The sequence below is a fragment of the Amphiprion ocellaris genome, chromosome 12 (genome assembly GCF_022539595.1).
Source record: "Amphiprion ocellaris isolate individual 3 ecotype Okinawa chromosome 12, ASM2253959v1, whole genome shotgun sequence".
NCBI classification, from domain to species: Eukaryota; Metazoa; Chordata; class Actinopteri; family Pomacentridae; genus Amphiprion; species Amphiprion ocellaris.
Window position 1 is genome coordinate 25,875,122 of NC_072777.1, and position 13,591 is coordinate 25,888,712.

General features: G+C 41.2%; 1 protein-coding gene across 1 annotated transcript in view; it reads right to left on the minus strand.

Annotated features, from left to right (window-relative positions):
* The window catches only part of lrfn2b (leucine rich repeat and fibronectin type III domain containing 2b), a 175,869-nt gene extending 162,886 nt beyond the window's left edge, over positions 1-12,983 (minus strand). The window contains exon 1 of the mRNA XM_023276333.3: positions 12,385-12,983. The gene's annotated coding sequence lies outside the window, so the exon portion shown is untranslated. The remainder of the gene's footprint in view (positions 1-12,384) is intronic.
* Between the last annotated feature and the right edge of the window lie 608 nt (positions 12,984-13,591).

Genomic DNA, 13,591 nt, shown 5'->3' on the forward strand with positions numbered 1-13,591 from the left:
TATTTCTGATTAATTTAATGTTATTGTGATTTTAAAAAAAAAAACTGCTTTTCTGTCAAAACTAAGGAGACCCCAAACTTTTGAATGGTAGTGTACGTATATTATTGCTTTGTTTTTTTATTTCTCGACTGATATTTCTTAAATGTCTGCCCTGTCCCCTTTGCTGTTGTAACACTGCATTTTTCCCCAGTGTGGAACTAGTAAAGGCTTATTGTATTGTATTGTATGTTCTAGCAGGGCAAGCTTACATTTTTGCTGATATATTTTGACAACAAACACGATGCCGTCAACATGTTGAAGTTCTGACTGCCTTGGGAGTAGTCACTACTACAATACTACATGCGTACTCCATGCGTAGTCGCAGCGATCCCAAATCTACAGATGCAAGCAGGACAAAGACAAGCAAACCAGGTAAATGCTTGGGGCTCCTCCAGAAAAAGGGACACCTGATGGCCATTAACATTGGCACTTAAATCTCCTACAAAAACACTATAGAGTCCATCGCTGCTGCCTTACATGGTACTGTAGCCACACTTGGAGTTAAGGGTGGGCTCCAGGGAAGTATGTCCGCAGGAATATGGCCCTCCCAGAAGAATTCAACATTATTATTATTTCCACGTTTTCCTACTTGGTTGTGATTTATTACAATATTTTTTTTGTTTTTGGGAATATTTGTACTCTATCCAAATATGTCTTTTGCATACAGTTATCCTGCAACATTCATGTATAGAGAATAATGTTTTTCTACTGGCAAGAAAGTCTGAACATTTCGCTCACTTTCTTCTAATATGGTCCCAATACAACCTTTGCTGCGGATCTGCAAGTCTAATTTTGAATGCAACATAGCAAGCATCATTAACTTCTCAGGAGTCTTTTGTAGAGTCAGTATGATGTGTCACATTAGCCAGCGTCTGGCTAGGTTGTTTGGTTTAGCAATCTTTGTGGAAACACGTGAAGAAGGACATAATTCACCAAGAAGAAAAGCTAATTTAATGAAATCAATCACTCAATCGATATAGCCACACTAGATTCATCCACCTTCAGCAGTTTTGTAGGCTCCAGTGATCAAACTGGAACAAGCATTAGCACCAAGCTAGCAGCCACAACATGGACAAGTGCAGCCACTACTGTGCCATTTCTGGTGCAAGTTGTATATGTCAGTCTGCACTGGACAGAAAAACATTTTACTCAAGTCGTAGTAGAGGTGATCAAAACCACCATTTGCCATGATGGGACACCCACACACAGACTCACAAGGTAAACACTCTGTTGCATTTGACTTTCAAAATGTTTTCAAAATCATCAAAGAAACTCAAGACTTTCTGTTGGAAATAGAACAAAACAGAACACATAGTCAAACCTTCACACTGAACAGCCAAATTTAATTATATTCTACATTTAAAATGACTACATGTAACAGGACAAAACTGATTCAGTGCATTATCATTGTGTATAAGACAGCATTCTTTACATTTAAAAGTACCATAAACTCTGAAATAGTACTTGTTGCCTTTTGGCAGAGAGAATGACCTCATTTATTAGAGACAGGATTTCATTTCTATATGTTTCTATACCAGTATCCTCAAGCCAGTGCAAACCCAAAGCTTCCTTTGTGCTACCAAGACAAGTCAACACCAAAGCAGTACACGTAGTTGTATTAGATGAATCACATTGCCTTTTTTATTGACATATGTTCGATGTTTATATGTTCTAAGTATTCCCTAGATACAGTAGGTATTTGGATTTTACTGATGGTAGCTTAATTCCAGTCAAGGGTACCACAAAGAGGAACAATATAATCACCACATGAATTGGAAGAGAAGTTTGATCAACTTGGAGACTGTCTTCCTAGTTCTACTCAAGAATTGATTCATGAAGTGAAAATAAGTGCAGTGCTATGTAGGTGGCTGAACAAGTGGTTTAATCAGCCATCCAGGTCTCTGCCCTCACATCGGATGTGCCGTTCAACAGTTGGAGAATCATGATAATAGAATAGAGCCCAAACACACAACTGAACTTCCAATTACAAAGCGTCTTCAGACAGAAGTGACCTTAGAATGCCCAAACACTGCTCACAATTAAAACTGATTTGATAATGTTGTGGAAGAGGGGACAAACGACTCTCTGTGATTGGCTTTGTGTTTTGATTTTGTACTCTAGTATTTCTTGGCTGTTCTGTGTTCGGACTGTGGAAAAACACAAAACAACTTTGATTACCAAGATAAACGAATGCAAAAGGGCCATCACATTCAGTAGGATATTATACAAACGTGTATTTTAGGTGGAATCTGCTCAGTAACAGCTTCAGTTTGTCTTCAGATTTTCGCATTACTTCTCACATCTTTTCTTCTTTGCCTTGAAATTTGTCACCATCTGTCTCGACGTGACTGAAGAGTGGCTATGAAATTCTTTAGACTGTTGTTCTTTAGAGGGCTTTAGAGTGTAACATTTCATGGTCAGAGTGGAAAGAGCTGACACAAGGCTTCTCCTTTTCAAATCCACAGCTCATTGTCTCTATTTTCATATCTGTCCCCTACTGGCTGTTCAGAGTCCTGCGCAGGCGGCTGCCCGCGCAGATAAATGCTGCAGGTTATTTACTAGATATTGTAAATTTACGAAATTGCAATCGCAGCCAGGGAATAAGCTGCTTATGCTGACTGTTCACACAGTGAGTGGCTGCAGCCTCATCATCTATTTAGGGTCGGAACACAGTGGCGTTTCCAATGAGAGATGCATATTCTGATTAGAAGATGACATCTCAAAAGCTTTTCTCTTGACCGATTTTTTTCCATTGCAGCTTTGTGACCTCATTTCAGGAAACAAAGAGGTTTAACTTGTCAGCCTGGATAATCTCATTTGAGAGGATTCTTATGTTACAGATACGTGGTGAAGAGAAGATAAAGTGACGGAAACTGTAGAATAAAGGTCAGAGACGGTGTCCTTTTCTTCTGGGTAAACACCAAAGATCCTCTCTTCTCAATCTAGTTTGATTCCACAAGATCAGTTTAATTTGTTGTGTTGAGGATATATTTTATTTAATTGTGGTGTAGCTACTTTTGCTCTAATTTGGATATTTGAATAATAATCTACTGACAATTTGACTTGAGTTCTTCAAAGAGGTCGTGCTGTTGATAATGCTGAACCAGTGGGTTGCTTTTATTGTGAAGAAGGTTTAGTACAATTCGAATGTTTATCACTTCATTAGCAGCACCTTTCTTGGCCTAATCAATCTGACATGAACACATTCTGTGCTGTCTGCACAGATTTGATTTAAAATTTTGCAGGGAGTACAGTGAAAACAGAAAAAGCCACAGTGAGTATTGTACATAGGTAAATGATGTGACCAGTGGACTGTTTCTATAAAGACCAGACTAATTCTCTCTGGAGTGTCTGTGAGCTGCATGGGCCCAAGGCCAAGTCCCCCTTCTCATTTATTAATGATTTTCTGATTCCTTCTCGTATGGCCGACCCGATCCTGTCTTTGACAAGTCAGCACTCGTGGAGCCAGACGGCAGCGGTCCCTCAGGACTGAACTCCTAAACATGCCAGAGCACATCATTTCCTGCCGTCTCCCTCCTCTCTGCAGCAGGACTGTGTGGTCATCTCATACAAACCGGTTTCTCAGTGTTTGCAAAGACTGAGGTCAGCTCAGTTCCTGCTCAGCCAACTGGAGGGATCATTTTAGCTTCTGTTTGGGTTCTGTTGATTCTAGTGTCTGCATTCCCACTTGTCCTATTTACACAATAAGACATTCTTGCTTCAGGAGTCAGACTGTGTCCTCACAGTTACATAAATTTATGCTGTGCTTTTTTAGGTGAAATCATGTCTGGACAGATTCTTTACAAGAATCCTTCTTTAATAATATAATGGGATAAAAAACTAATCATCAGATGTTGTGCAACTAAATCACAAGTAACTACACCTACTACAGAACTTCATCCAACAAATACATCTTCTCTGGATGCCTGAATTAACATAGAAAAGTTGCTCTTCTTACTTAAATTTCCCAAAATGATGACATGAACCACACTGATGTAGACCTGAGGTTCACCACCAACACCCACCTCTACAGTAACCATTAAACACCTGGTAGTTTTACAGATTTCCATCAGAAACAACACAAAGTCACAGATAATCCTCTACTAGCGAATGTGGCCGACCTACTATCTTCCTCCCAGGCCTTAAGATGCCATTGCCAGTAATAGATGCCAACACATAAGTGTAAGTTGCCTTATGCGCTCATTTTATTATAGTAGGGGATTTAGTCCATAACTGCAAAGTGACAAAAAATATTCCACATCTATAGTGTCTGTTGGGGTTGAACCAGCTGAGTTCAGTTTAAACAAACTCAGGTCTGTTTCCACAGTGAGTAGGGTTCATTTAAACCAATATGAAAGCCGTCAGTCAGCACCTTCAGCCAACAAGCCGTGGGTGACTCAGAGCAAAGAACATTGCTTATTTTTTTCCCCTACACTTTAAAAAACAATTTAGTATGCTTGGGTATTTTTTTAAATCATACAAATCTAGTTGGGTGGTTAATGCAGTTATCTGTGGTGTCACAAACTTAGAACACTTTTTTTTTTTTTTTTTAAAGATTTACAATGTGTTTTCAAACCTCTGAGGTGACACATCACAAATTTAAGTAGATAATGAACCACAGCAATACGTTCAACAAACATAATTAAAATTATAAGAACAGGCTCGTGCCTTCTCTCCGAGCCCCTTTGCTGCTATTTAATGAATAATCACTGAGGGATATAACTTACATGACAGTGAACATGCTGGGCAGAATGAGTCTTAATAAAGAGTTTAACCTCACTATTGTGTATCAAGAAAAACAAAAGTTGTTTAGAATGACTGCTAAGAGATAAACAGAACAGGTTACAATGACTTCCAGAAAACATGCATGTCTTTTTTGTTTTACAATAACAACCAACTTCAGCTACATGGTGAGTTTAAGCAATTTGCTGCTGACAACACCTGGCAGGAATCCCTAAATGTTTAGCTTCATTTTACTCACTACACACATGAATTCTGGATTTGAAACGCAAGAATTTGGAACAGTCAAAAATTCACAACTGAGGTTTTGATGTTATTGCAAGTGCTGCGTGTATCTAACATGGTAGCCGCATCAGTTTTGTCCGACACGCAGCTCCTTGGCCTGCGCTGATTAGTTTAACTAGCTCTACAGATGGTCAAACAGCTTCCTGACAGCAACTTGGTGGAATTTTTGCCTTCAAATCAATTCAATCTGATTTATATAGTGCCAGTTGTCGGTCCTACTTTATGTCAGTATTTTTCACATCACTGCTTCACTTTGATTCTGAAGAAAACTGCTGATTCTCTGGCAAGTTCCAGAGATCTAAAGAACATCTATTTTCTATGATATATGTGGGGATGTATGGACATTTATTATCTCCCAATCCCACCATGAATAAAATGATGAGAAAATGAGAGCATTGAATCCAATAATACATATTTAACATCTGTCAGACTGACTGAGTTATGACTTGGAGAGGGCAGATGATTTTGAATGCAGCAGCTGGTCGATGAACGTTTTATCTTAAATGCCTCCAAAAGCTGTGAATCACAGTCGCTGCCTCTACCGGTCATGTTGATGATCAGGCCAAATCAGTTTAACTACAATAACTTCGCCTCACTTAACCACCCACAGCCTCACATCTCTCATTCCGCAACTTCTCTGCAACTCCAGAAATTCATAATTCACCAAGACAAACCAACGTATGACTGATGCCACAGCAAGCACAGCATGAGTTCCTTCATCAAAGGAAGGATGCTTGTTTATTTCATGTGTGCAGACCTTTCAGGTGGTCACCACACACCTGCAACCCTGATGCAACCAAATGTTTTCTGACAGTTTTTACCATACAGCCATCACTTCTTATGTTCATGAACACATTTTGAGACAATGGGCCTCTCAGCACCCTGAGAATTAGGGTTCTTGGAATCATTTAGCATGTATTTGGAGCAGTTTTGCATCTCTGAGCTTGTTTTGTGTGTCTGTGTAGTCGCACCAGTTCCTAAAATGGGCTGCTCAGTCATCCGTCCATGTCTACATTGTGAGGTAATACACTGTTAATTGTTTATATTACAGGGTTTTCCCAAGGTTTTGGAGGAGCTGGATTAGCATTTTCAGTCTTTTTTTTTTTTTTTTTTTTGGAGCTCATCATCTGTGACTGCCAATTTTTCTCCCTGCACATCATGAATTTATTTCCTCCACATTGCAGGAGCTTTTAGAACATCCTGCAGGTAAAAGTGGGCTGAGCAAACATTTTTAGGTCTGATTACCTCTGAAAAATACATAAAAAAAACAGGCTAGTCTAGCAGCTACAAATAAGACTTGCAAACACGCCATTCAAAACCAAAATCTGAACAACATAATTATCTATTCCCATTTTTAAAAAAAATACGATGGTCTTCAGTTTTTTGGGGGCCAGTATGCAAGGTTTGTCTGTTCATTTGGCTTTGGTGTTGCAGGTAGGTGCTACGCCTTATAATGTACAGAGATTAATTGCTACTGATACTGACGCCTATATTTGGGTTGTGACTACCAACGATTATTATTACATATTTTTTTACAAACAAATATTTATAATGTAATCAGTGATGAGGAATGCACTCAGAGCTCAAAATAAAGAAGAAAATGTGTCATTACAGTATAAAAAAATACAGTGACTTTAAAGAAATCCTCACAACTGAGAAGCAGGAAGCCATTTTCCCTTGGGAAATTACTTCAATTATTATCAAGGCGGCTTGTGTTGATACACTAAATGATTAGTTGACTAAACAATTAGCGAATCCAATTGTAACCAAACGGTTAGCAATTGACTAATTGACCAGTCAATTAGTGCTAATTCAAAGTGTAAACTGTGTCTGAAACAAGGCCGCTTTATTTGCATCAGCACAAAGCATCTTTTTAAAACCAGCATTATCTTTGGTTCTTGTTTGGATATTTGTCGTGTAGGATCCCCACAGGGCTGACCACTATGTTAGCCACCTCTCTAATAAGCTAGTGTATTTGTTTGTGTTCCATTTGAAGGAGCACTGTGTAATCCTTTGTGCACACTGGAGCAGGAAATGCTAATCTCGCCCAGATGGTCATGTGTTAGTTCGGGCAGGTGGAGCACATATGGCTGACAGACCACTAACCCAAATGCTGCTTCCGCCACCTAGGAGAAGGTTCAGAAGGCCTGGCATGCTGCATGTTACTTCCTCTCAGCCTGCCAAGGACTCTCACTCCATGTCCGTGGCAGATCACTCAGAAGTAGGAACACTAGACTTTCATACATATCCACTTATACAGCTTTTCTTAGAGAAAATTGAGGATGAAGAACTGGCAGGCATAACGTTATAATCCCTGCTTTAGGGATGTTCAGGGATGGGTACAATCGATGGCAAATGAGCGGACAGTGCAGCCGTCCATAGCAACACATGAGAGCCTGACATCAGGACTCATCCAGGGAGGAAAGGGAGGGGGGGAGAGCAGACAGAGCAGAACCCCGCTGTGTGATGCCCTTTCTACCTCCAGCCTTTTATTCTTTCCAACCTGGTGTCTGGCTGCTGTGACTGACTCTGTGGCTGCTCCTTCTACAGACCACTGCAGCAGTAGGTCAGGCTAACTGTGACATTAAAGGTCGCTTATTGTGCCCCTTTTCAGGAAATTAATCAAAGCCTTGTGTCTCCACACTGGGGGGGGGGGGGTATGGTTCATTTTACCAGAGCTGTATCATGCCTGGTTTCAGGCCTCTTCTAAATGGGCTGAAAACCAATGTTCTGCCGTTGTTCCCGCCCCCTTCAGGAAGAACACGCTGCCTGCTGTCAATCACAGTTTGAGCTAGTTGAATAGTTGTTAGTTAAAAGTTAGGTAAAATTCCAAGCTTGAGGAGGATGAGGAATGGCACAAGTGCACATCTTTATGTCTTAGCAGCTTTTATTTTGCACCTCCAAGTTTAATGAAAATATCATAAAATTATATTTTTGCCAAATGGGAACTTTAAAGTAACTCTTGGCTAAAGGGCACCACTCAGCCTACTAGCAAGGCTTCATCTGGCTCAAGCAAAAGTTTATCTTTGAGTTGCTATTCGTCAGTTGGTTTGTCAATTACAGCAACTCAATGAATTGCTAAAGGAATCTTTTGAATAGCATTTGATGACCTTGCCATTGACAAATATCCTTCTACATGCAACAACGGGCGGCTTGAACCTTGTTACCTACAAATCACTTTGACCACTATGATGGATTGGCAACCTTGCCTTTGTATACAATGTTTTTCACTCTATGTCAGCTGGGGTAGACTCCAAGCCTACCGCAACCCTCTACAGAATGAAGCAGTGTATAGAAAATGGATGGATGGATACAACTAACAAACCAACAGCGATTTCCTTTAGTGAGGAATCCCACGCACATAATTCTAACTTAAATCTTCCTATACACTCCCAAATCTTTAGGTCAGTTCATGTTAAACAAATAATATGTTAGTCCAGCACATGTTTGTTGGGCCTAATGGCTGTCCAAAGAGGCAGAGAGCAGGGCAATAAGCAGTGGAGTAAGTTGAAAGTTGAAGGCGAGAGACAATAAGAAGCTTGGCAAGCGTTAGGCTGGGAGGCTTATCACTTAGTTCATCTTTCTGAGGCATCATTCTAGTCAAGGAAGACCTACTTCTAAGCAGATCAGACAAAGGTTAGGCTAACTATCAGCCAAACCTAAACCAGGGATCAGAGCTTGTCCACAGGCTTTGGTTTTTTTCAAAGAAGCTCAGGGAAATCCAGTTAGTTCTTTAGGGCTAATTGGAACTTATTTACTGATATGTACTTCACTATTTCTCTTTCAAGAGGATGGGTAGTTGTGAAGAAACATGCTTCAGATTTTTGGTCATCACCTCCCTTTGGCACTCAATTTTCATGCTGGTCACTTTTGCTATTTTCTGAGTTTCATTTTCTTTCCATTTTCACTGACTTTGTTTGTGTCTAGGTGGTAAGAATCTATGCTGCTCCTTCCCATGCTCTCCTTCTTTGCACTTTAATGCTTTCAAACTTGCATTTCCGTTACCAGTAGCTCATCATATTATACATGGTGACAGTGATTGCTGCTTGTTTGGTCCACTTTGGCTCTGTCCAGGCTTTACCCTAAACGTCATTAAAATTCACCTCAGATCTACGTCTTAAACTTGGACTGTTTTCAACCTCGTCTTCTGAAAAATAGTTTCATACATCACTGAATGATTTTATTTATTTTTACCACATTGATTTTGGAGAAAATAGCTTTTGTTTAGTTTCTTGGCACATTTTTATAGAATACTCAACTCTAACATAGAAGCTTGGGGTTTGTGTCAATGTTGCTGTTGGGGTTGAAGCAACAAAAGCAAAGTCGGTTGTGACTAGTTCATATTTAACCAAGGACACCATCTTTATGTCTTTGTAGATATGTCTTCTGATATCTTTAGCAGGGCTATTCCCAGCCAATCCTAAGGGTGGGTATTGGGCGAGTCCAGGACCATTTTAATGGCTCGAAATCAGCTGAAACAAAGCCAATCAGAATCTAATCCCCTCTCTGCTGAACTCTGCCGGGATTTGTCCACCTCCACGGGCTAATGCTGCTCTCTTTCAGCATAGTCTGCAGTATATGTGGCAAGTGAAAATTAGTCCATGGATGTGAGATATTATAAAGTAAAACCAATGATTGACTCTGTTCTCTTTTAGGATCAGTGCAGAAAATACCCAGCAGCTTCTCAGTGGTGGCTGTAGCTAATGATTCTGGGAGTAACTTCACAGCAGGAAGAACTGTTGCTGTAGTTGGATATATTTTTGTTTTTGTTAGGTTTTAGGATATGCATTGGCCATTTTATCTTCGCAAGAGCAACAGGAAACATAAGAGAGGCACGACATGAAAACATCCTCCTCAGCCAAAGATCCTCCAGCGGGGAATCCCACTTTGTACATTGCAGTTGTGGTACACCCTGCTGACAATGTATAAGATCTCACCAAAGTTTGTTTACTGGTTAAAAGAGGCATCACTGTTAGTGTTTCTGCAGTCCCACCAACTGAACAAGAGATGCCGTCTCTCTAGGCGAACCCCTTATGTTAGTTTCGAGAAGAGCATTCATAAGACACATAATTTTGCTGTGATGTTGATAAAAAAACATGCACCATATTTCTTCCAAAACTGATTTTCAATTTGCAGAATATAAATAATTGGTACTGCCTCCGGCTCCAGTAACTGACAGAAAGATGTCTGTGAGTGTTATATCGAAATACAAGGTTGAAAACGGCCCTCAGAGAACGAGTACTCGACAATTACTTTTACTAAACTTTAATACAGAAACAGTATGGAAATGCTGGATGAGTAAACCCATTATGTTTTACTTTGCAGGAATATAAAAGCTGCTAATTTTCTCCATTCTGATCAAGGGGTCAGACATCCGAGCTATGATTCATGACTGTGCTGTACTGTTTAAGCCCCTGCTACTGTTTCTATGAGCTGATGACTCAAAGACTGGTCTCGATCTGTCCCAGGGTGCTGCTCCTGCCTCCTGCTGCTCACAGTGATCGGACTCCTCACAGCACATAAAATACTGTTAAACAAACAACTAACACCGCTCTTCCATCTCCGCACAAGGCTGCAGGAAAGGGGAGAGGAGGTGGAGGTGGACTGACTGGAGAGAGGGATGATGAGCAGAGATGACAGGAGAGGTATAAGGGAAAATAAAGAGAGAATGCTGGAGGATGTCAATGGAGTGTGAGATGTGCTGTCGTCGCCGTCCAGTCCCCAGTAAAGATTGAGACCCAGCTCTCCCTATGAAGCTCAGATGGGAGCTTAGTGTACGTCAGCCAAGAGCATGGTGACATATGTGCCATTATTTATAGCCAGCAGATCCGCTGAGAGGCCCAGGGGCTGCTTAGAGAAGGTATTATTTGAGAGCCCAAAGACCAACCTGGCCACCACGGAGCTCACAGGGCATCTGCAGCAAAAAAGAACCCACAAATAAAGCACATCCCTTCTCAGGAGAGGCACTAATACTGTCATCAAAACAGAATTACAGCAAAGATAATTGACTCTGCCCTGAGACCAGTATTTACTACATCCCCTGGGGGAAAATACAGGAACAACAGCGTGGATATAAGATTTCAGGAAACCTGTTTCTCATTCTGACGTGTCACTGAAAACTGCATAAGTCTCTCGACACATTTCATGCTTTGCAGCAGAGCGTTTCTCACACATATCCCATTTAGTGCACCAGTGAGGTGAAGCAAGTCATAGCTCTGACAAATTTAAGCCATGATTACAGAGGGATTAGTAGTTTCACTGTGGCGGCCCGGCCCTGGGAACTCGGTGATGGACGACGAGGTAGATTAATGTCCCCACCCTCCACCCAACAAATCAGGACGCGGTGTGGCTCCGGCTCCCGCAGCTCATCCAAACTCTAGCATGACACCGAAATATGTGCTAGAAGGGTTAATGGTAAGTCAATTAGAGTGTGGCTCTAATCCTCATGAGGCAAAGGTCATCTCTTAGCAAACAGTGGGATTAGGGATGGAGGTTCCCTCACTTTGTGTGCTACTTCACCTGAATCCACACTCCCAATCCTCTGCAGGAGAGGAGCAGGGAAAAAAAAAAAAAAAACTTCCCCAGTACATCCCTCTCATTGCTGAGGTGGGGAGGCTACACAAGGCCATGTATTATTCAGCTCCCATCTGATCAAGAAGCACCGTGGGGAAGTCAAGGTCGTGAACTTTGAAGTGTCTCCATAAAGGCCGAACACGTTCACAATCCTTCCAAGCCGGAACAAGATGAGAATCAGATTCCAATGTTCAATAATGAAGCTGCAAATATGATCAACACCGCCCTCAGGCTGATTCACCTGCTGCAGGTTGTGGTTTAAATCAGCTGCTTCTATCATTGCAGAAAACTTCCATGTGTTGCTCTATCGAAACTGTGCAGTATATGCTGTGTCCCTTGGGGGTTATGTGAATATTGACACATGATGTTGACTAAACACTCCAGCTGGATTTCATTTGTCTGGCAACAATAAGTTGAGCTGAGAGGAAAGGGGGCAGATGTGGAGCGTATTCACTGGGGAATATTTTCATCCTACAGTGATCAGGGCTGGAATCCTGCACGTGGAGAAATAAATTGATTTTCCCCACGATGATATTTTCAATCCATTTCATGCACGGACAGCTTAAATAGGGCGCCGTGATAAAGGCGGAGCAGGAAGAAAAACGGAGAGGCATCGGAATCAGGACTAAAATGACAGCACAGTTCGCTCTCAACACTTGGAAGTGAAGTATCGCACCAACTGCTGCAGCGTCTATTGCAAGATTGCATTACGCACAGTTAAGTTCCAACGTCCAACGCGATTCTTACCTTGTTCTATCTGGCGTGTTTCAAAGCGTCTCCTCTCTGTCCGAGCAGGTGCAGTCCGCGATCAAGACATTGTAGTTTTAATTCCAATACTGTCGTTTTGTAATTTCCATTCGTCCGTCTCGGATCCCCCCGGTTCCGCCTGCTGCCGCTGACTCTTTTCTCGCCTTTTACGCGTAAAAAACCGAGTGCGCACCGCTCCGCCGCGCACAGCAGCCCACTCTGACCGCACTACTGGCGAGAAAAACCGCTCCTCCGGCACCGCGCATCAATCAGCTCCAAGTGTGGGCTATTTTTAAGTTTGGCAGGACAGAAAGAAAACGAGAAAAACAGCGTGAATAAACTTTCACGGACTCAAGCGAATATCCGCTCACATTGCGCCGACGGGAGGAGATGGACGATAATATCCTCTCAGACTGTCGTTATATCTGCGCTGTTGTCTGCGTTTTTTGATCTGACTGCAAATACCTGCAGCCTGGAGTCCTCCCAGTGCACCGACTGCGCCCTGTGCTGCCGGCAGATGGGACTGGAAAAATTCACGGACATGTGACAGATTTAAAATGCAAACACTGGGCGTTTCATATCGGACCGGGTTTATTATTAGCGGCGTTTGGGAAAGAGATGATGGTGATGATGATGATGATGGTAATGATGCCGAGAACGTTCCTGACGAAACAGCTCAGTTTTATTGCGAAAACAGAGGTTAGATAGTGTCACTCATCCAAAAAAAAAAAAAAAAAAAAAAAAAAGATTCTCAGTGGAAGTAATGACTTCAGTGGTGCTTAATCATAATTTGATGAAGGTTTTTCCATCATTTTTCTCCCCTCCTTGCAAAAGCTTTTGAAGGTGTGGCTCCAGTAAGGAATAATAAAGCATATATTACTAATAACAGTACAGTTCTTATCACATTTATGTGTCTGTATAAGTTTAAAAATACACAAAAGTGTTTTAAAATACTGACATGATATATTTTTAATCCTAAATTTTGATCTGGATTTGGTTAATCCAATTTGACCAACTTGTGCTTTTACTTTTTTTCCCTCTTTATTTTCCCCCACTTTTTGTGTTTAAGCAACTAAAATATCATTGTTATTGTTGGCCAGAATTGCCTTAGTGTGTGATTCCAAATGATTACTTAAAGCAGAGTTTCTGACCTAAAAAAATGTGAATTTATCTTCTGGTTTTCAAAATAAAACATTTCAACCAAATT